The sequence below is a fragment of the Thunnus thynnus genome, chromosome 24, assembly GCF_963924715.1.
Source record: "Thunnus thynnus chromosome 24, fThuThy2.1, whole genome shotgun sequence".
In the NCBI taxonomy this organism is placed as follows: domain Eukaryota; kingdom Metazoa; phylum Chordata; class Actinopteri; order Scombriformes; family Scombridae; genus Thunnus; species Thunnus thynnus.
This window is the reverse complement of record NC_089540.1, coordinates 2,809,825-2,827,956: the sequence shown is the minus strand read 5'-3', so window position 1 is coordinate 2,827,956 and position 18,132 is coordinate 2,809,825. Positions and strand designations below refer to the sequence as shown.

General features: G+C 52.3%; 39 non-coding genes and 1 pseudogene across 39 annotated transcripts; all 40 read right to left on the bottom strand.

Moving 5' to 3' along the window:
* Positions 1 to 4,956: 4,956 nt before the first annotated feature.
* On the bottom strand, positions 4,957 to 5,075 carry LOC137177888 (5S ribosomal RNA). The gene has a single exon (XR_010926504.1). It is a non-coding gene; the product is annotated as a 5S ribosomal RNA (ribosomal RNA).
* Positions 5,076 to 5,293: 218 nt separating this feature from the next.
* Positions 5,294 to 5,412, bottom strand: LOC137177887 (5S ribosomal RNA). The gene has a single exon (XR_010926503.1). It is a non-coding gene; the product is annotated as a 5S ribosomal RNA (ribosomal RNA).
* A 218-nt stretch (positions 5,413 to 5,630) lies between these two features.
* Positions 5,631 to 5,749, bottom strand: LOC137177945 (5S ribosomal RNA). The gene has a single exon (XR_010926560.1). It is a non-coding gene; the product is annotated as a 5S ribosomal RNA (ribosomal RNA).
* A 210-nt stretch (positions 5,750 to 5,959) lies between these two features.
* LOC137177886 (5S ribosomal RNA) lies at positions 5,960 to 6,078 on the bottom strand. Its single transcript, XR_010926502.1, has one exon. It is a non-coding gene; the product is annotated as a 5S ribosomal RNA (ribosomal RNA).
* A 218-nt stretch (positions 6,079 to 6,296) lies between these two features.
* On the bottom strand, positions 6,297 to 6,415 carry LOC137177885 (5S ribosomal RNA). The gene has a single exon (XR_010926501.1). It is a non-coding gene; the product is annotated as a 5S ribosomal RNA (ribosomal RNA).
* A 218-nt stretch (positions 6,416 to 6,633) lies between these two features.
* LOC137177883 (5S ribosomal RNA) lies at positions 6,634 to 6,752 on the bottom strand. The gene has a single exon (XR_010926500.1). It is a non-coding gene; the product is annotated as a 5S ribosomal RNA (ribosomal RNA).
* A 210-nt stretch (positions 6,753 to 6,962) lies between these two features.
* LOC137177882 (5S ribosomal RNA) lies at positions 6,963 to 7,081 on the bottom strand. Its single transcript, XR_010926499.1, has one exon. It is a non-coding gene; the product is annotated as a 5S ribosomal RNA (ribosomal RNA).
* Positions 7,082 to 7,299: 218 nt separating this feature from the next.
* LOC137177881 (5S ribosomal RNA) lies at positions 7,300 to 7,418 on the bottom strand. The gene has a single exon (XR_010926498.1). It is a non-coding gene; the product is annotated as a 5S ribosomal RNA (ribosomal RNA).
* Positions 7,419 to 7,636: 218 nt separating this feature from the next.
* Positions 7,637 to 7,755, bottom strand: LOC137177880 (5S ribosomal RNA). Its single transcript, XR_010926497.1, has one exon. It is a non-coding gene; the product is annotated as a 5S ribosomal RNA (ribosomal RNA).
* A 218-nt stretch (positions 7,756 to 7,973) lies between these two features.
* Positions 7,974 to 8,092, bottom strand: LOC137177879 (5S ribosomal RNA). The gene has a single exon (XR_010926496.1). It is a non-coding gene; the product is annotated as a 5S ribosomal RNA (ribosomal RNA).
* A 218-nt stretch (positions 8,093 to 8,310) lies between these two features.
* On the bottom strand, positions 8,311 to 8,429 carry LOC137177877 (5S ribosomal RNA). The gene has a single exon (XR_010926494.1). It is a non-coding gene; the product is annotated as a 5S ribosomal RNA (ribosomal RNA).
* A 218-nt stretch (positions 8,430 to 8,647) lies between these two features.
* LOC137177876 (5S ribosomal RNA) lies at positions 8,648 to 8,766 on the bottom strand. The gene has a single exon (XR_010926493.1). It is a non-coding gene; the product is annotated as a 5S ribosomal RNA (ribosomal RNA).
* A 218-nt stretch (positions 8,767 to 8,984) lies between these two features.
* On the bottom strand, positions 8,985 to 9,103 carry LOC137177875 (5S ribosomal RNA). Its single transcript, XR_010926492.1, has one exon. It is a non-coding gene; the product is annotated as a 5S ribosomal RNA (ribosomal RNA).
* Positions 9,104 to 9,313: 210 nt separating this feature from the next.
* Positions 9,314 to 9,432, bottom strand: LOC137177874 (5S ribosomal RNA). The gene has a single exon (XR_010926491.1). It is a non-coding gene; the product is annotated as a 5S ribosomal RNA (ribosomal RNA).
* A 218-nt stretch (positions 9,433 to 9,650) lies between these two features.
* LOC137178026 (5S ribosomal RNA) lies at positions 9,651 to 9,769 on the bottom strand. Its single transcript, XR_010926637.1, has one exon. It is a non-coding gene; the product is annotated as a 5S ribosomal RNA (ribosomal RNA).
* Positions 9,770 to 9,979: 210 nt separating this feature from the next.
* LOC137177873 (5S ribosomal RNA) lies at positions 9,980 to 10,098 on the bottom strand. Its single transcript, XR_010926490.1, has one exon. It is a non-coding gene; the product is annotated as a 5S ribosomal RNA (ribosomal RNA).
* A 218-nt stretch (positions 10,099 to 10,316) lies between these two features.
* On the bottom strand, positions 10,317 to 10,435 carry LOC137177872 (5S ribosomal RNA). The gene has a single exon (XR_010926489.1). It is a non-coding gene; the product is annotated as a 5S ribosomal RNA (ribosomal RNA).
* Positions 10,436 to 10,645: 210 nt separating this feature from the next.
* On the bottom strand, positions 10,646 to 10,764 carry LOC137177871 (5S ribosomal RNA). Its single transcript, XR_010926488.1, has one exon. It is a non-coding gene; the product is annotated as a 5S ribosomal RNA (ribosomal RNA).
* Positions 10,765 to 10,982: 218 nt separating this feature from the next.
* Positions 10,983 to 11,101, bottom strand: LOC137177870 (5S ribosomal RNA). Its single transcript, XR_010926487.1, has one exon. It is a non-coding gene; the product is annotated as a 5S ribosomal RNA (ribosomal RNA).
* Positions 11,102 to 11,319: 218 nt separating this feature from the next.
* Positions 11,320 to 11,438, bottom strand: LOC137177869 (5S ribosomal RNA). The gene has a single exon (XR_010926486.1). It is a non-coding gene; the product is annotated as a 5S ribosomal RNA (ribosomal RNA).
* Positions 11,439 to 11,648: 210 nt separating this feature from the next.
* Positions 11,649 to 11,767, bottom strand: LOC137177868 (5S ribosomal RNA). Its single transcript, XR_010926485.1, has one exon. It is a non-coding gene; the product is annotated as a 5S ribosomal RNA (ribosomal RNA).
* Positions 11,768 to 11,985: 218 nt separating this feature from the next.
* LOC137177866 (5S ribosomal RNA) lies at positions 11,986 to 12,104 on the bottom strand. Its single transcript, XR_010926483.1, has one exon. It is a non-coding gene; the product is annotated as a 5S ribosomal RNA (ribosomal RNA).
* A 218-nt stretch (positions 12,105 to 12,322) lies between these two features.
* Positions 12,323 to 12,441, bottom strand: LOC137177865 (5S ribosomal RNA). Its single transcript, XR_010926482.1, has one exon. It is a non-coding gene; the product is annotated as a 5S ribosomal RNA (ribosomal RNA).
* A 218-nt stretch (positions 12,442 to 12,659) lies between these two features.
* Positions 12,660 to 12,778, bottom strand: LOC137177864 (5S ribosomal RNA). The gene has a single exon (XR_010926481.1). It is a non-coding gene; the product is annotated as a 5S ribosomal RNA (ribosomal RNA).
* Positions 12,779 to 12,988: 210 nt separating this feature from the next.
* On the bottom strand, positions 12,989 to 13,107 carry LOC137177863 (5S ribosomal RNA). The gene has a single exon (XR_010926480.1). It is a non-coding gene; the product is annotated as a 5S ribosomal RNA (ribosomal RNA).
* A 218-nt stretch (positions 13,108 to 13,325) lies between these two features.
* On the bottom strand, positions 13,326 to 13,444 carry LOC137178025 (5S ribosomal RNA). The gene has a single exon (XR_010926636.1). It is a non-coding gene; the product is annotated as a 5S ribosomal RNA (ribosomal RNA).
* A 210-nt stretch (positions 13,445 to 13,654) lies between these two features.
* LOC137178049 (5S ribosomal RNA) lies at positions 13,655 to 13,773 on the bottom strand. The gene has a single exon (XR_010926658.1). It is a non-coding gene; the product is annotated as a 5S ribosomal RNA (ribosomal RNA).
* A 218-nt stretch (positions 13,774 to 13,991) lies between these two features.
* On the bottom strand, positions 13,992 to 14,110 carry LOC137177862 (5S ribosomal RNA). Its single transcript, XR_010926479.1, has one exon. It is a non-coding gene; the product is annotated as a 5S ribosomal RNA (ribosomal RNA).
* A 218-nt stretch (positions 14,111 to 14,328) lies between these two features.
* LOC137177861 (5S ribosomal RNA) lies at positions 14,329 to 14,447 on the bottom strand. Its single transcript, XR_010926478.1, has one exon. It is a non-coding gene; the product is annotated as a 5S ribosomal RNA (ribosomal RNA).
* A 218-nt stretch (positions 14,448 to 14,665) lies between these two features.
* LOC137177951 (5S ribosomal RNA) lies at positions 14,666 to 14,784 on the bottom strand. Its single transcript, XR_010926565.1, has one exon. It is a non-coding gene; the product is annotated as a 5S ribosomal RNA (ribosomal RNA).
* A 210-nt stretch (positions 14,785 to 14,994) lies between these two features.
* On the bottom strand, positions 14,995 to 15,113 carry LOC137177860 (5S ribosomal RNA). Its single transcript, XR_010926477.1, has one exon. It is a non-coding gene; the product is annotated as a 5S ribosomal RNA (ribosomal RNA).
* Positions 15,114 to 15,323: 210 nt separating this feature from the next.
* LOC137178048 (5S ribosomal RNA) lies at positions 15,324 to 15,442 on the bottom strand. Its single transcript, XR_010926657.1, has one exon. It is a non-coding gene; the product is annotated as a 5S ribosomal RNA (ribosomal RNA).
* Positions 15,443 to 15,660: 218 nt separating this feature from the next.
* Positions 15,661 to 15,779, bottom strand: LOC137177859 (5S ribosomal RNA). The gene has a single exon (XR_010926476.1). It is a non-coding gene; the product is annotated as a 5S ribosomal RNA (ribosomal RNA).
* Positions 15,780 to 15,997: 218 nt separating this feature from the next.
* LOC137177858 (5S ribosomal RNA) lies at positions 15,998 to 16,116 on the bottom strand. Its single transcript, XR_010926475.1, has one exon. It is a non-coding gene; the product is annotated as a 5S ribosomal RNA (ribosomal RNA).
* A 218-nt stretch (positions 16,117 to 16,334) lies between these two features.
* On the bottom strand, positions 16,335 to 16,453 carry LOC137177857 (5S ribosomal RNA). Its single transcript, XR_010926474.1, has one exon. It is a non-coding gene; the product is annotated as a 5S ribosomal RNA (ribosomal RNA).
* A 210-nt stretch (positions 16,454 to 16,663) lies between these two features.
* Positions 16,664 to 16,782, bottom strand: LOC137178047 (5S ribosomal RNA). The gene has a single exon (XR_010926656.1). It is a non-coding gene; the product is annotated as a 5S ribosomal RNA (ribosomal RNA).
* Positions 16,783 to 17,000: 218 nt separating this feature from the next.
* Positions 17,001 to 17,119, bottom strand: LOC137177855 (5S ribosomal RNA). Its single transcript, XR_010926472.1, has one exon. It is a non-coding gene; the product is annotated as a 5S ribosomal RNA (ribosomal RNA).
* Positions 17,120 to 17,329: 210 nt separating this feature from the next.
* Positions 17,330 to 17,456, bottom strand: LOC137178131 (5S ribosomal RNA; annotated as a pseudogene).
* Positions 17,457 to 17,674: 218 nt separating this feature from the next.
* LOC137177854 (5S ribosomal RNA) lies at positions 17,675 to 17,793 on the bottom strand. The gene has a single exon (XR_010926471.1). It is a non-coding gene; the product is annotated as a 5S ribosomal RNA (ribosomal RNA).
* A 218-nt stretch (positions 17,794 to 18,011) lies between these two features.
* LOC137177852 (5S ribosomal RNA) lies at positions 18,012 to 18,130 on the bottom strand. Its single transcript, XR_010926470.1, has one exon. It is a non-coding gene; the product is annotated as a 5S ribosomal RNA (ribosomal RNA).
* Positions 18,131 to 18,132: the final 2 nt, after the last annotated feature.

The following is an 18,132-nucleotide window of genomic DNA, read 5'->3' as shown; positions in this document are numbered from 1 at the left end:
ATATACAATATTGATGTAGAATTTCTCTGTTACTGCTGACAAACACAATTTCCTCTGGTCACACACACAAAGCCATGAGTGCACCAGATTATATAGATTGTCACTGTTACTACAGAACAGTTTCGTCCTTCCTACCTCAACTTGACAGAGGCTAGTGACTCACTGCTTGGTGCAGCCAATGATGCACACCTGTTGTCACTATCACTGATTAAACAGATGATCTGCCCTGCCATCAAACTGCTCTACTGAAACCCGTATTCTATTATTTGTGCAACATGAGTGATAAATTACCAAATATTGGACTGAAATGAGAGATTTAATACACAAAATATTACTAATGTTGGGAACCAGGGCCAAGTCAAAAGAGATTTTCACAGGCATGAAATTGACTTTACAACAAAACCTGCTCAGACCACCTCTTATTGAAAATATAGGCACGAAACAATTTTCGTGGTTTCAGTTGGCAGAGGTGCAAGCACACTGACATCTCTAAAATCACAAAACACCTTTCATTTGTGTTAAGTTTACCACCTTTCAGTTTGATACACGTTTTCTTTTTCATTTACTGCAGATTGATACAAGAATTAAAATACAATGCAGCAGCAGGAATGGCGATGAATTATGTGTGTTTCATCTACAGTCTCTGATTTGAGAGAAGGGCTATGCATTATTTTACATGCAGATGGCACAGAGAGGTAATCTCATTAATTATTTCATTCTTCTGACACGACGCCAAGATCAGTAATGATCTACATTAAAATAATGTTCTATATTTTCATCTGACTGGAAGGTTGTTGCTAATTAGTGTGTGAAATACCAAAAGTCCTGTGCCATGTGCACTCCTTTCTAAACAGAGTAGGCCTACATCCTAGCATCCTAAATGCCGGGAACAAATAAACATGTTACTGAAAACATTTTAAAACAGGTTTAAATATGTGAGGTAATTTTCCCCCGACTGAGTCTAGCACAGTTCCATTTGCAAACCTGCACCTGAAAAGCTGAACATCTACTAATCTGTTACCCAATTATCTCTAAATCAATTCTGATCTGACCCGTTAATATAAAACATAACCTGACCTTAAGTCAAATACAGACTACAAGCAGCTGCTGGACAAAAGCTTAGTCAGTCAGGTTTACCAAATTACTACAAAATTTGTTGCAGTGCAGAGATTTCACTTCTGTCCTCATTATTTCTGATGATCACCAGGCACCAACTGATGCTGCAAAGCCAGTCAATTCTGATTCTACAGCACGATATTTTGCCTCGTAACAGAAGTGCCATGGCCCAAGTATGATTCCAACATTATATCGTATAGCTATTTTTCTTTCACATTAAGTTTAGCTTGAACATTACTGTCTACCTGAGGTTCAAAATTCTCAGGGTTTTTTCATTTGGATTTCGACGGAATCATGGAGTTTATCGAAATGAAACTATGTACTGTGAAGTTTCAGTTCTTTCTCCGTCGTAGTGCATCTGCCACAGACACTACACCAGTCATTACCGGGGACCATTAGATGCCGCAAAAATAATAGGACGACAAAAACATAGTTAATGGTAATTTATTTCTGCTGGTATTTGACATGCTTCAGTATCAGCTGTATTTATTGACCATAGCTGTACTTAATTAGGGTCACCTGTATTTTTATCAGCTTACGCTGAATTTGTTAGTGGTGCTGAGAAGTTCAAGTGTTTGCGTTATCTCAGTATACAGGAGTCCGGATATCTAAAGATATTAAATATTTCCAGTGTCCCAGTACTGGATGTTTCACACCTCTCAGGCCAAGTTAATGCAGGGCACTCTAACCAGATGTGGGTGTATTTTGGGGTAATAAATACATTTATGCTTCATTATTCTCCAAAAATATTAGGCTGTATACTAATTACAACTGATAACTTATGAGTTCAATTGTTTTTTATTCACTTTTGTGATAATTGTGTTGATGCTACATGTGTATGAATTTTATAGTAAATAAAAGATCTACCAACTCATATGTATGTTGTATCCTGACATAATGTGAAATGACCTGGAGAAAATAAAAACAGTCAATCAAATTTCAGGAACAATTACTAAATGGCACTAAAGTAGTCTAACTATTGTATCAACCAAACTGCAGCAGAGAGTATCTCCAAAGTCTGCAAGCGGTGAAGTATCCACAGCGTAACGGGCTAACAAACAATGTCTAACTCTGGTACATGCTACTATTATTATCACTGGAGGCTCGTCTGGTGACATATTAAGTTGAGTATGCAGGAGAAAGCGAGGGTTTCTGTCCATGTTGGACTTTAGGGTGCAAGAATGCATACGGCTACTTCCCAGAGGAATTACTTACCAGTACAGACCCTATACGTATCAAACCCGCAAAAGAATCTGCACTTTGGATTCATTCATTTATTGTATGCCAGCACTATTTGTTAGCTATAATTGTACATTGTTAGCTTCAACTGTATTTGATCAGGTTTTCAAGTACACTGTCAGATAAATGTTTTATCAGCTGTGACTGATTTTATTTTCCTGTTGTCTTTCTCATTTTGTCTGTCTTTTATCTTGGCGAAACTGGATACCATTGGCCTTCATGTGGGCTGACATTCATCTGCTAAGTTCATTTTTTAAAATTAATCAAAATACTAATCCTTTTGTCATATTTTTCAAGCGGACAAACCTTCATTAACTGACTTCATTGGTCACATGAAGGTGGAGTCAGCGATTCTGGAGAAAGATTGTTCAATACACTTTTTGTCAAATTCAGCGAATATCTCACGGTCGGTCCAGTAGCTGTCTGTGTGTGCCCTGAAAAAAAATTCATACACAAGTCCTGGCTCTGTAAATGGGAAACAAACAAAGTTGCTCAGACCAAGCCACACAGCACTTTTCTGGTCAATCAGTAACAGTTTGTGCTCGTGCACAAGACAGGGGGAAGTCATAAGAGCAGCTGTCTGTGATGACATGACAGTCTCCTGTCTCCACCACCCCGATGAATGGTGGAGTCTGATGGAGACCCCCGCCTCAGGAGCTGACCAGGATCTGACAATCTCCATCCCTGGCCTTCATCCTCCCATCCCGCTAACATCTGGTGCCATTGTCAGCAGTACATGCCCACCAATGACTATACATTCCCTTGTCTGCTTATGTTATAATTATAGTAGGAAGTCCACAGTAGAGGTGCAACCCCCTTATGTGATTTTAAATCATGTAGCCTAGCATAATTTTCATCTAGCTAATGTTAGTGCATGTAATGTGATATTGGCCTTGTTCCCTTAGCGGAATTCACAGGAAAATACACTGATAATCCACAAAAGATGGCTAATCTTTTATGTGCCTCAATACAGCGAAGCCAAGCAATTATGTGTAGATCGCGATTTTCGGTTTTCGGTTGTTAACACCAAAACATCCACCAAATGAGGGTGATTTTTTGCTTTGGCATATAGAATTACTGAACCTTTCAGCTACATTGGTGGGTTTTTTTTAAAGGAGCTGGAGCAACAGCCACAAAAGGATGAAAATATTCCGTATCTCCAGTGCGTGTTGTTTCACAGAGGTAAATTGCTTATATAAATTGAGACAGAGAAAGACATGTGGAAAGAGGGAATTGTCATGTTAACCATCTTACTAAGAGATACTCTTTAAAACAGAGCCTCTCCTACTTGTATCTTCTTCATTTCATACAATTCCAATCGTGTCAACAGTTTGTTCATATAGTCACTGTTTGACTAGTGCATTTCTGCAATGTTTCATTTAAACAGATAAAGAACAAAGACTAGTCAGAGTAAATTCTTTACTCTACCGAATAGAACAACAGACAACAGTCAGAGTATAATCATGACCAACCACGTAACTGACTAGTAGTCAGTAGAAGTCAAAACTTGAGACAGCTTGTCATCATCCAACCTGTTGAACAGAGTGTTGTTATTTCGGTAGTGTTTGAAGAAAAGTGTCTTTGTCTGCTTCATGTATTGTTCAGAAGTATGCAATTAGAGTATTTCGGAATAGTTGGTTGATGTTAATTGTTTTATTCTCAAAAAGTGCGTAGTTTCTTCTAATCCAGATGGCTTTCTGTGCTATTGCTAAGATTGTCTTAATAAGTGTTTTGTTCTGTTTCTTTTGGTTTTTTTGTGATGCCAAATATGAATGTCCATACCCAGTCCGAGTTATTTAACATTGTGATATTGCAATGTGATTGTATCAGGGTGCGTACGAATGTTTTAAACTGTGTCAATGCTGTACATTTTTGAAAAATATGTTCCAAGTCCTCCGGTTCCTTATTGCAAACTGTGCATGTGCGTGAATAATTCTCCTTATGGATCTGATGCAATATTATTCTGGTGTATATCCTTTGATGTCTGATGCTATAGTCCAAACTGAATGCTGTATTATCCATGAGTGGTATTTCCATCTGTTTTATTTTGAGTGTGTTTTGCTGAGCCTTAGTCATTTTGCCATTTGCTTAGTCCGTCGCCATGTTGTTATATCCATTGTCATTCATTATACGTGACTAACTAAAGTACACCTCCCCCGATCAGCAAACTACTGTCGGGGGGAAAAAAGTGCTCAAAAAAATCAAACTTAGATTCTATAATTAACTCAAAATCATCCACTTTTAGAGAAAAACACACTTAAACTAAATGCAAAATCCAAAACGGAGGAGCTTGTGTCTCCTCGCATGTCTGCTCTGCCTCTCTCTTGCTTCCGGTGTCTCTCCAACTTCCACACATGCATGACAGGGTGGTATGGCCGTAAGCTGCCCAAGGTACCACGCATGGGCCTTTTAGGGATGTCGCTCGTCAGACGCGCCTTCAACGCCCAGGCGGCAGCTGCGCTGAGAGCGTTCCGATCCGTTCCTCCGTCGGAGAAATACCAGAGAGTGGGACTCCCGCGCACAGTTCTGCAAAGACACGGAGGAAAACCAGAGAGGATCCCTACGTTAAACACGGCAGGAGCTTGTGGAGAAAAGTGAAAAAGCTTACAGCACCTGGTATTCCCAGGCGGTCTCCCATCCAAGTACTAACCAGGCCCGACCCTGCTTAGCTTCCGAGATCAGACGAGATCGGGCGTGTTCAGGGTGGTATGGCCGTAAGCTGTCCAAGGTACCACGCATGGGCCTTTTAGGGATGTCGCTCGTCAGACGCGCCTTCAACGCCCAGGCGGCAGCTGCGCTGAGAGCGTTCCGATCCGTTCCTCCGTCGGAGAAATACCAGAGAGTGGGACTCCCGCGCACAGTTCTGCAAAGACACGGAGGAAAACCAGAGAGGATCCCTACGTTAAACACGGCAGGAGCTTGTGGAGAAAAGTGAAAAAGCTTACAGCACCTGGTATTCCCAGGCGGTCTCCCATCCAAGTACTAACCAGGCCCGACCCTGCTTAGCTTCCGAGATCAGACGAGATCGGGCGTGTTCAGGGTGGTATGGCCGTAAGCTGTCCAAGGTACCACGCATGGGCCTTTTAGGGATGTCGCTCGTCAGACGCGCCTTCAACGCCCAGGCGGCAGCTGCGCTGAGAGCGTTCCGATCCGTTCCTCCGTCGGAGAAATACCAGAGAGTGGGACTCCCGCGCACAGTTCTGCAAAGACACGGAGGAAAACCAGAGAGGATCCCTACGTTAAACACGGCAGGAGCTTGTGGAGAAAAGTGAAAAAGCTTACAGCACCTGGTATTCCCAGGCGGTCTCCCATCCAAGTACTAACCAGGCCCGACCCTGCTTAGCTTCCGAGATCAGACGAGATCAGGCGTGTTCAGGGTGGTATGGCCGTAAGCTGTCCAAGGTACCACGCATGGGCCTTTTAGGGATGTCGCTCGTCAGACGCGCCTTCAACGCCCAGGCGGCAGCTGCGCTGAGAGCGTTCCGATCCGTCGGAGAAATACCAGAGAGTGGGACTCCCGCGCACAGTTCTGCAAAGACACGGAGGAAAACCAGAGAGGATCCCTACGTTAAACACGGCAGGAGCTTGTGGAGAAAAGTGAAAAAGCTTACAGCACCTGGTATTCCCAGGCGGTCTCCCATCCAAGTACTAACCAGGCCCGACCCTGCTTAGCTTCCGAGATCAGACGAGATCGGGCGTGTTCAGGGTGGTATGGCCGTAAGCTGTCCAAGGTACCACGCATGGGCCTTTTAGGGATGTCGCTCGTCAGACGCGCCTTCAACGCCCAGGCGGCAGCTGCGCTGAGAGCGTTCCGATCCGTTCCTCCGTCGGAGAAATACCAGAGAGTGGGACTCCCGCGCACAGTTCTGCAAAGACACGGAGGAAAACCAGAGAGGATCCCTACGTTAAACACGGCAGGAGCTTGTGGAGAAAAGTGAAAAAGCTTACAGCACCTGGTATTCCCAGGCGGTCTCCCATCCAAGTACTAACCAGGCCCGACCCTGCTTAGCTTCCGAGATCAGACGAGATCGGGCGTGTTCAGGGTGGTATGGCCGTAAGCTGCCCAAGGTACCACGCATGGGCCTTTTAGGGATGTCGCTCGTCAGACGCGCCTTCAACGGCCAGGCGGCAGCTGCGCTGAGAGCGTTCCGATCCGTTCCTCCGTCGGAGAAATACCAGAGAGTGGGACTCCCGCGCACAGTTCTGCAAAGACACGGAGGAAAACCAGAGAGGATCCCTACGTTAAACACGGCAGGAGCTTGTGGAGAAAAGTGAAAAAGCTTACAGCACCTGGTATTCCCAGGCGGTCTCCCATCCAAGTACTAACCAGGCCCGACCCTGCTTAGCTTCCGAGATCAGACGAGATCGGGCGTGTTCAGGGTGGTATGGCCGTAAGCTGTCCAAGGTACCACGCATGGGCCTTTTAGGGATGTCGCTCGTCAGACGCGCCTTCAACGCCCAGGCGGCAGCTGCGCTGAGAGCGTTCCGATCCGTCGGAGAAATACCAGAGAGTGGGACTCCCGCGCACAGTTCTGCAAAGACACGGAGGAAAACCAGAGAGGATCCCTACGTTAAACACGGCAGGAGCTTGTGGAGAAAAGTGAAAAAGCTTACAGCACCTGGTATTCCCAGGCGGTCTCCCATCCAAGTACTAACCAGGCCCGACCCTGCTTAGCTTCCGAGATCAGACGAGATCGGGCGTGTTCAGGGTGGTATGGCCGTAAGCTGTCCAAGGTACCACGCATGGGCCTTTTAGGGATGTCGCTCGTCAGACGCGCCTTCAACGCCCAGGCGGCAGCTGCGCTGAGAGCGTTCCGATCCGTTCCTCCGTCGGAGAAATACCAGAGAGTGGGACTCCCGCGCACAGTTCTGCAAAGACACGGAGGAAAACCAGAGAGGATCCCTACGTTAAACACGGCAGGAGCTTGTGGAGAAAAGTGAAAAAGCTTACAGCACCTGGTATTCCCAGGCGGTCTCCCATCCAAGTACTAACCAGGCCCGACCCTGCTTAGCTTCCGAGATCAGACGAGATCGGGCGTGTTCAGGGTGGTATGGCCGTAAGCTGTCCAAGGTACCACGCATGGGCCTTTTAGGGATGTCGCTCGTCAGACGCGCCTTCAATGCCCAGGCGGCAGCTGCGCTGAGAGCGTTCCGATCCGTTCCTCCGTCGGAGAAATACCAGAGAGTGGGACTCCCGCGCACAGTTCTGCAAAGACACGGAGGAAAACCAGAGAGGATCCCTACGTTAAACACGGCAGGAGCTTGTGGAGAAAAGTGAAAAAGCTTACAGCACCTGGTATTCCCAGGCGGTCTCCCATCCAAGTACTAACCAGGCCCGACCCTGCTTAGCTTCCGAGATCAGACGAGATCGGGCGTGTTCAGGGTGGTATGGCCGTAAGCTGCCCAAGGTACCACGCATGGGCCTTTTAGGGATGTCGCTCGTCAGACGCGCCTTCAACGGCCAGGCGGCAGCTGCGCTGAGAGCGTTCCGATCCGTTCCTCCGTCGGAGAAATACCAGAGAGTGGGACTCCCGCGCACAGTTCTGCAAAGACACGGAGGAAAACCAGAGAGGATCCCTACGTTAAACACGGCAGGAGCTTGTGGAGAAAAGTGAAAAAGCTTACAGCACCTGGTATTCCCAGGCGGTCTCCCATCCAAGTACTAACCAGGCCCGACCCTGCTTAGCTTCCGAGATCAGACGAGATCGGGCGTGTTCAGGGTGGTATGGCCGTAAGCTGCCCAAGGTACCACGCATGGGCCTTTTAGGGATGTCGCTCGTCAGACGCGCCTTCAACGCCCAGGCGGCAGCTGCGCTGAGAGCGTTCCGATCCGTTCCTCCGTCGGAGAAATACCAGAGAGTGGGACTCCCGCGCACAGTTCTGCAAAGACACGGAGGAAAACCAGAGAGGATCCCTACGTTAAACACGGCAGGAGCTTGTGGAGAAAAGTGAAAAAGCTTACAGCACCTGGTATTCCCAGGCGGTCTCCCATCCAAGTACTAACCAGGCCCGACCCTGCTTAGCTTCCGAGATCAGACGAGATCGGGCGTGTTCAGGGTGGTATGGCCGTAAGCTGTCCAAGGTACCACGCATGGGCCTTTTAGGGATGTCGCTCGTCAGACGCGCCTTCAACGCCCAGGCGGCAGCTGCGCTGAGAGCGTTCCGATCCGTTCCTCCGTCGGAGAAATACCAGAGAGTGGGACTCCCGCGCACAGTTCTGCAAAGACACGGAGGAAAACCAGAGAGGATCCCTACGTTAAACACGGCAGGAGCTTGTGGAGAAAAGTGAAAAAGCTTACAGCACCTGGTATTCCCAGGCGGTCTCCCATCCAAGTACTAACCAGGCCCGACCCTGCTTAGCTTCCGAGATCAGACGAGATCGGGCGTGTTCAGGGTGGTATGGCCGTAAGCTGTCCAAGGTACCACGCATGGGCCTTTTAGGGATGTCGCTCGTCAGACGCGCCTTCAACGCCCAGGCGGCAGCTGCGCTGAGAGCGTTCCGATCCGTTCCTCCGTCGGAGAAATACCAGAGAGTGGGACTCCCGCGCACAGTTCTGCAAAGACACGGAGGAAAACCAGAGAGGATCCCTACGTTAAACACGGCAGGAGCTTGTGGAGAAAAGTGAAAAAGCTTACAGCACCTGGTATTCCCAGGCGGTCTCCCATCCAAGTACTAACCAGGCCCGACCCTGCTTAGCTTCCGAGATCAGACGAGATCGGGCGTGTTCAGGGTGGTATGGCCGTAAGCTGTCCAAGGTACCACGCATGGGCCTTTTAGGGATGCCGCTCGTCAGACGCGCCTTCAACGCCCAGGCGGCAGCTGCGCTGAGAGCGTTCCGATCCGTCGGAGAAATACCAGAGAGTGGGACTCCCGCGCACAGTTCTGCAAAGACACGGAGGAAAACCAGAGAGGATCCCTACGTTAAACACGGCAGGAGCTTGTGGAGAAAAGTGAAAAAGCTTACAGCACCTGGTATTCCCAGGCGGTCTCCCATCCAAGTACTAACCAGGCCCGACCCTGCTTAGCTTCCGAGATCAGACGAGATCGGGCGTGTTCAGGGTGGTATGGCCGTAAGCTGCCCAAGGTACCACGCATGGGCCTTTTAGGGATGTCGCTCGTCAGACGCGCCTTCAACGCCCAGGCGGCAGCTGCGCTGAGAGCGTTCCGATCCGTTCCTCCGTCGGAGAAATACCAGAGAGTGGGACTCCCGCGCACAGTTCTGCAAAGACACGGAGGAAAACCAGAGAGGATCCCTACGTTAAACACGGCAGGAGCTTGTGGAGAAAAGTGAAAAAGCTTACAGCACCTGGTATTCCCAGGCGGTCTCCCATCCAAGTACTAACCAGGCCCGACCCTGCTTAGTTTCCGAGATCAGACGAGATCGGGCGTGTTCAGGGTGGTATGGCCGTAAGCTGTCCAAGGTACCACGCATGGGCCTTTTAGGGATGTCGCTCGTCAGACGCGCCTTCAACGCCCAGGCGGCAGCTGCGCTGAGAGCGTTCCGATCCGTCGGAGAAATACCAGAGAGTGGGACTCCCGCGCACAGTTCTGCAAAGACACGGAGGAAAACCAGAGAGGATCCCTACGTTAAACACGGCAGGAGCTTGTGGAGAAAAGTGAAAAAGCTTACAGCACCTGGTATTCCCAGGCGGTCTCCCATCCAAGTACTAACCAGGCCCGACCCTGCTTAGCTTCCGAGATCAGACGAGATCGGGCGTGTTCAGGGTGGTATGGCCGTAAGCTGTCCAAGGTACCACGCATGGGCCTTTTAGGGATGTCGCTCGTCAGACGCGCCTTCAACGCCCAGGCGGCAGCTGCGCTGAGAGCGTTCCGATCCGTTCCTCCGTCGGAGAAATACCAGAGAGTGGGACTCCCGCGCACAGTTCTGCAAAGACACGGAGGAAAACCAGAGAGGATCCCTACGTTAAACACGGCAGGAGCTTGTGGAGAAAAGTGAAAAAGCTTACAGCACCTGGTATTCCCAGGCGGTCTCCCATCCAAGTACTAACCAGGCCCGACCCTGCTTAGCTTCCGAGATCAGACGAGATCGGGCGTGTTCAGGGTGGTATGGCCGTAAGCTGTCCAAGGTACCACGCATGGGCCTTTTAGGGATGTCGCTCGTCAGACGCGCCTTCAACGCCCAGGCGGCAGCTGCGCTGAGAGCGTTCCGATCCGTCGGAGAAATACCAGAGAGTGGGACTCCCGCGCACAGTTCTGCAAAGACACGGAGGAAAACCAGAGAGGATCCCTACGTTAAACACGGCAGGAGCTTGTGGAGAAAAGTGAAAAAGCTTACAGCACCTGGTATTCCCAGGCGGTCTCCCATCCAAGTACTAACCAGGCCCGACCCTGCTTAGCTTCCGAGATCAGACGAGATCGGGCGTGTTCAGGGTGGTATGGCCGTAAGCTGTCCAAGGTACCACGCATGGGCCTTTTAGGGATGTCGCTCGTCAGACGCGCCTTCAACGCCCAGGCGGCAGCTGCGCTGAGAGCGTTCCGATCCGTTCCTCCGTCGGAGAAATACCAGAGAGTGGGACTCCCGCGCACAGTTCTGCAAAGACACGGAGGAAAACCAGAGAGGATCCCTACGTTAAACACGGCAGGAGCTTGTGGAGAAAAGTGAAAAAGCTTACAGCACCTGGTATTCCCAGGCGGTCTCCCATCCAAGTACTAACCAGGCCCGACCCTGCTTAGCTTCCGAGATCAGACGAGATCGGGCGTGTTCAGGGTGGTATGGCCGTAAGCTGCCCAAGGTACCACGCATGGGCCTTTTAGGGATGTCGCTCGTCAGACGCGCCTTCAACGGCCAGGCGGCAGCTGCGCTGAGAGCGTTCCGATCCGTTCCTCCGTCGGAGAAATACCAGAGAGTGGGACTCCCGCGCACAGTTCTGCAAAGACACGGAGGAAAACCAGAGAGGATCCCTACGTTAAACACGGCAGGAGCTTGTGGAGAAAAGTGAAAAAGCTTACAGCACCTGGTATTCCCAGGCGGTCTCCCATCCAAGTACTAACCAGGCCCGACCCTGCTTAGCTTCCGAGATCAGACGAGATCGGGCGTGTTCAGGGTGGTATGGCCGTAAGCTGTCCAAGGTACCACGCATGGGCCTTTTAGGGATGTCGCTCGTCAGACGCGCCTTCAACGCCCAGGCGGCAGCTGCGCTGAGAGCGTTCCGATCCGTCGGAGAAATACCAGAGAGTGGGACTCCCGCGCACAGTTCTGCAAAGACACGGAGGAAAACCAGAGAGGATCCCTACGTTAAACACGGCAGGAGCTTGTGGAGAAAAGTGAAAAAGCTTACAGCACCTGGTATTCCCAGGCGGTCTCCCATCCAAGTACTAACCAGGCCCGACCCTGCTTAGCTTCCGAGATCAGACGAGATCGGGCGTGTTCAGGGTGGTATGGCCGTAAGCTGTCCAAGGTACCACGCATGGGCCTTTTAGGGATGTCGCTCGTCAGACGCGCCTTCAACGCCCAGGCGGCAGCTGCGCTGAGAGCGTTCCGATCCGTTCCTCCGTCGGAGAAATACCAGAGAGTGGGACTCCCGCGCACAGTTCTGCAAAGACACGGAGGAAAACCAGAGAGGATCCCTACGTTAAACACGGCAGGAGCTTGTGGAGAAAAGTGAAAAAGCTTACAGCACCTGGTATTCCCAGGCGGTCTCCCATCCAAGTACTAACCAGGCCCGACCCTGCTTAGCTTCCGAGATCAGACGAGATCGGGCGTGTTCAGGGTGGTATGGCCGTAAGCTGTCCAAGGTACCACGCATGGGCCTTTTAGGGATGTCGCTCGTCAGACGCGCCTTCAACGCCCAGGCGGCAGCTGCGCTGAGAGCGTTCCGATCCGTTCCTCCGTCGGAGAAATACCAGAGAGTGGGACTCCCGCGCACAGTTCTGCAAAGACACGGAGGAAAACCAGAGAGGATCCCTACGTTAAACACGGCAGGAGCTTGTGGAGAAAAGTGAAAAAGCTTACAGCACCTGGTATTCCCAGGCGGTCTCCCATCCAAGTACTAACCAGGCCCGACCCTGCTTAGCTTCCGAGATCAGACGAGATCGGGCGTGTTCAGGGTGGTATGGCCGTAAGCTGTCCAAGGTACCACGCATGGGCCTTTTAGGGATGTCGCTCGTCAGACGCGCCTTCAACGCCCAGGCGGCAGCTGCGCTGAGAGCGTTCCGATCCGTTCCTCCGTCGGAGAAATACCAGAGAGTGGGACTCCCGCGCACAGTTCTGCAAAGACACGGAGGAAAACCAGAGAGGATCCCTACGTTAAACACGGCAGGAGCTTGTGGAGAAAAGTGAAAAAGCTTACAGCACCTGGTATTCCCAGGCGGTCTCCCATCCAAGTACTAACCAGGCCCGACCCTGCTTAGCTTCCGAGATCAGACGAGATCGGGCGTGTTCAGGGTGGTATGGCCGTAAGCTGTCCAAGGTACCACGCATGGGCCTTTTAGGGATGCCGCTCGTCAGACGCGCCTTCAACGCCCAGGCGGCAGCTGCGCTGAGAGCGTTCCGATCCGTCGGAGAAATACCAGAGAGTGGGACTCCCGCGCACAGTTCTGCAAAGACACGGAGGAAAACCAGAGAGGATCCCTACGTTAAACACGGCAGGAGCTTGTGGAGAAAAGTGAAAAAGCTTACAGCACCTGGTATTCCCAGGCGGTCTCCCATCCAAGTACTAACCAGGCCCGACCCTGCTTAGCTTCCGAGATCAGACGAGATCGGGCGTGTTCAGGGTGGTATGGCCGTAAGCTGCCCAAGGTACCACGCATGGGCCTTTTAGGGATGTCGCTCGTCAGACGCGCCTTCAACGCCCAGGCGGCAGCTGCGCTGAGAGCGTTCCGATCCGTTCCTCCGTCGGAGAAATACCAGAGAGTGGGACTCCCGCGCACAGTTCTGCAAAGACACGGAGGAAAACCAGAGAGGATCCCTACGTTAAACACGGCAGGAGCTTGTGGAGAAAAGTGAAAAAGCTTACAGCACCTGGTATTCCCAGGCGGTCTCCCATCCAAGTACTAACCAGGCCCGACCCTGCTTAGTTTCCGAGATCAGACGAGATCGGGCGTGTTCAGGGTGGTATGGCCGTAAGCTGTCCAAGGTACCACGCATGGGCCTTTTAGGGATGTCGCTCGTCAGACGCGCCTTCAACGCCCAGGCGGCAGCTGCGCTGAGAGCGTTCCGATCCGTCGGAGAAATACCAGAGAGTGGGACTCCCGCGCACAGTTCTGCAAAGACACGGAGGAAAACCAGAGAGGATCCCTACGTTAAACACGGCAGGAGCTTGTGGAGAAAAGTGAAAAAGCTTACAGCACCTGGTATTCCCAGGCGGTCTCCCATCCAAGTACTAACCAGGCCCGACCCTGCTTAGCTTACGAGATCAGACGAGATCGGGCGTGTTCAGGGTGGTATGGCCGTAAGCTGCCCAAGGTACCACGCATGGGCCTTTTAGGGATGTCGCTCGTCAGACGCGCCTTCAACGCCCAGGCGGCAGCTGCGCTGAGAGCGTTCCGATCCGTTCCTCCGTCGGAGAAATACCAGAGAGTGGGACTCCCGCGCACAGTTCTGCAAAGACACGGAGGAAAACCAGAGAGGATCCCTACGTTAAACACGGCAGGAGCTTGTGGAGAAAAGTGAAAAAGCTTACAGCACCTGGTATTCCCAGGCGGTCTCCCATCCAAGTACTAACCAGGCCCGACCCTGCTTAGCTTCCGAGATCAGACGAGATCGGGCGTGTTCAGGGTGGTATGGCCGTAAGCTGCCCAAGGTACCACGCATGGGCCTTTTAGGGATGTCGCTCGTCAGACGCGCCTTCAACGGCCAGGCGGCAGCTGCGCTGAGAGCGTTCCGATCCGTTCCTCCGTCGGAGAAATACCAGAGAGTGGGACTCCCGCGCACAGTTCTGCAAAGACACGGAGGAAAACCAGAGAGGATCCCTACGTTAAACACGGCAGGAGCTTGTGGAGAAAAGTGAAAAAGCTTACAGCACCTGGTATTCCCAGGCGGTCTCCCATCCAAGTACTAACCAGGCCCGACCCTGCTTAGCTTCCGAGATCAGACGAGATCGGGCGTGTTCAGGGTGGTATGGCCGTAAGCTGTCCAAGGTACCACGCATGGGCCTTTTAGGGATGTCGCTCGTCAGACGCGCCTTCAACGCCCAGGCGGCAGCTGCGCTGAGAGCGTTCCGATCCGTTCCTCCGTCGGAGAAATACCAGAGAGTGGGACTCCCGCGCACAGTTCTGCAAAGACACGGAGGAAAACCAGAGAGGATCCCTACGTTAAACACGGCAGGAGCTTGTGGAGAAAAGTGAAAAAGCTTACAGTACCTGGTATTCCCAGGCGGTCTCCCATCCAAGTACTAACCAGGCCCGACCCTGCTTAGCTTCCGAGATCAGACGAGATCGGGCGTGTTCAGGGTGGTATGGCCGTAAGCTGTCCAAGGTACCACGCATGGGCCTTTTAGGGATGTCGCTCGTCAGACGCGCCTTCAACGCCCAGGCGGCAGCTGCGCTGAGAGCGTTCCGATCCGTCGGAGAAATACCAGAGAGTGGGACTCCCGCGCACAGTTCTGCAAAGACACGGAGGAAAACCAGAGAGGATCCCTACGTTAAACACGGCAGGAGCTTGTGGAGAAAAGTGAAAAAGCTTACAGCACCTGGTATTCCCAGGCGGTCTCCCATCCAAGTACTAACCAGGCCCGACCCTGCTTAGCTTCCGAGATCAGACGAGATCGGGCGTGTTCAGGGTGGTATGGCCGTAAGCTGTCCAAGGTACCACGCATGGGCCTTTTAGGGATGTCGCTCGTCAGACGCGCCTTCAACGCCCAGGCGGCAGCTGCGCTGAGAGCGTTCCGATCCGTCGGAGAAATACCAGAGAGTGGGACTCCCGCGCACAGTTCTGCAAAGACACGGAGGAAAACCAGAGAGGATCCCTACGTTAAACACGGCAGGAGCTTGTGGAGAAAAGTGAAAAAGCTTACAGCACCTGGTATTCCCAGGCGGTCTCCCATCCAAGTACTAACCAGGCCCGACCCTGCTTAGCTTACGAGATCAGACGAGATCGGGCGTGTTCAGGGTGGTATGGCCGTAAGCTGCCCAAGGTACCACGCATGGGCCTTTTAGGGATGTCGCTCGTCAGACGCGCCTTCAACGCCCAGGCGGCAGCTGCGCTGAGAGCGTTCCGATCCGTTCCTCCGTCGGAGAAATACCAGAGAGTGGGACTCCCGCGCACAGTTCTGCAAAGACACGGAGGAAAACCAGAGAGGATCCCTACGTTAAACACGGCAGGAGCTTGTGGAGAAAAGTGAAAAAGCTTACAGCACCTGGTATTCCCAGGCGGTCTCCCATCCAAGTACTAACCAGGCCCGACCCTGCTTAGCTTCCGAGATCAGACGAGATCGGGCGTGTTCAGGGTGGTATGGCCGTAAGCTGTCCAAGGTACCACGCATGGGCCTTTTAGGGATGTCGCTCGTCAGACGCGCCTTCAACGCCCAGGCGGCAGCTGCGCTGAGAGCGTTCCGATCCGTTCCTCCGTCGGAGAAATACCAGAGAGTGGGACTCCCGCGCACAGTTCTGCAAAGACACGGAGGAAAACCAGAGAGGATCCCAACGTTAAACACGGCAGGAGCTTGTGGAGAAAAGTGAAAAAGCTTACAGCACCTGGTATTCCCAGGCGGTCTCCCATCCAAGTACTAACCAGGCCCGACCCTGCTTAGCTTCCGAGATCAGACGAGATCGGGCGTGTTCAGGGTGGTATGGCCGTAAGCTGTCCAAGGTACCACGCATGGGCCTTTTAGGGATGTCGCTCGTCAGACGCGCCTTCAACGCCCAGGCGGCAGCTGCGCTGAGAGCGTTCCGATCCGTTCCTCCGTCGGAGAAATACCAGAGAGTGGGACTCCCGCGCACAGTTCTGCAAAGACACGGAGGAAAACCAGAGAGGATCCCTACGTTAAACACGGCAGGAGCTTGTGGAGAAAAGTGAAAAAGCTTACAGCACCTGGTATTCCCAGGCGGTCTCCCATCCAAGTACTAACCAGGCCCGACCCTGCTTAGCTTCCGAGATCAGACGAGATCGGGCGTGTTCAGGGTGGTATGGCCGTAAGCTGTCCAAGGTACCACGCATGGGCCTTTTAGGGATGTCGCTCGTCAGACGCGCCTTCAACGCCCAGGCGGCAGCTGCGCTGAGAGCGTTCCGATCCGTCGGAGAAATACCAGAGAGTGGGACTCCCGCGCACAGTTCTGCAAAGACACGGAGGAAAACCAGAGAGGATCCCTACGTTAAACACGGCAGGAGCTTGTGGAGAAAAGTGAAAAAGCTTACAGCACCTGGTATTCCCAGGCGGTCTCCCATCCAAGTACTAACCAGGCCCGACCCTGCTTAGCTTACGAGATCAGACGAGATCGGGCGTGTTCAGGGTGGTATGGCCGTAAGCTGCCCAAGGTACCACGCATGGGCCTTTTAGGGATGTCGCTCGTCAGACGCGCCTTCAACGCCCAGGCGGCAGCTGCGCTGAGAGCGTTCCGATCCGTTCCTCCGTCGGAGAAATACCAGAGAGTGGGACTCCCGCGCACAGTTCTGCAAAGACACGGAGGAAAACCAGAGAGGATCCCTACGTTAAACACGGCAGGAGCTTGTGGAGAAAAGTGAAAAAGCTTACAGCACCTGGTATTCCCAGGCGGTCTCCCATCCAAGTACTAACCAGGCCCGACCCTGCTTAGCTTCCGAGATCAGACGAGATCGGGCGTGTTCAGGGTGGTATGGCCGTAAGCTGTCCAAGGTACCACGCATGGGCCTTTTAGGGATGTCGCTCGTCAGACGCGCCTTCAACGCCCAGGCGGCAGCTGCGCTGAGAGCGTTCCGATCCGTCTGAGAAATACCAGAGAGTGGGACTCCCGCGCACAGTTCTGCAAAGACACGGAGGAAAACCAGAGAGGATCCCTACGTTAAACACGGCAGGAGCTTGTGGAGAAAAGTGAAAAAGCTTACAGCACCTGGTATTCCCAGGCGGTCTCCCATCCAAGTACTAACCAGGCCACCAGGCCCGACCCTGCTTAGCTTCCGAGATCAGACGAGATCGGGCGTGTTCAGGGTGGTATGGCCGTAAGCTGTCCAAGGTACCACGCATGGGCCTTTTAGGGATGTCGCTCGTCAGACGCGCCTTCAACGCCCAGGCGGCAGCTGCGCTGAGAGCGTTCCGATCCGTTCCTCCGTCGGAGAAATACCAGAGAGTGGGACTCCCGCGCACAGTTCTGCAAAGACACGGAGGAAAACCAGAGAGGATCCCTACGTTAAACACGGCAGGAGCTTGTGGAGAAAAGTGAAAAAGCTTACAGCACCTGGTATTCCCAGGCGGTCTCCCATCCAAGTACTAACCAGGCCCGACCCTGCTTAGCTTCCGAGATCAGACGAGATCGGGCGTGTTCAGGGTGGTATGGCCGTAAGCTGTCCAAGGTACCACGCATGGGCCTTTTAGGGATGTCGCTCATCAGACGCGCCTTCAACGCCCAGGCGGCAGCTGCGCTGAGAGCGTTCCGATCCGTTCCTCCGTCGGAGAAATACCAGAGAGTGGGACTCACGCGCACAGTTCTGCAAAGACACGGAGGAAAACCAGAGAGGATCCCTACGTTAAACACGGCAGGAGCTTGTGGAGAAAAGTGAAAAAGCTTACAGCACCTGGTATTCCCAGGCGGTCTCCCATCCAAGTACTAACCAGGCCCGACCCTGCTTAGCTTCCGAGATCAGACGAGATCGGGCGTGTTCAGGGTGGTATGGCCGTAAGCTG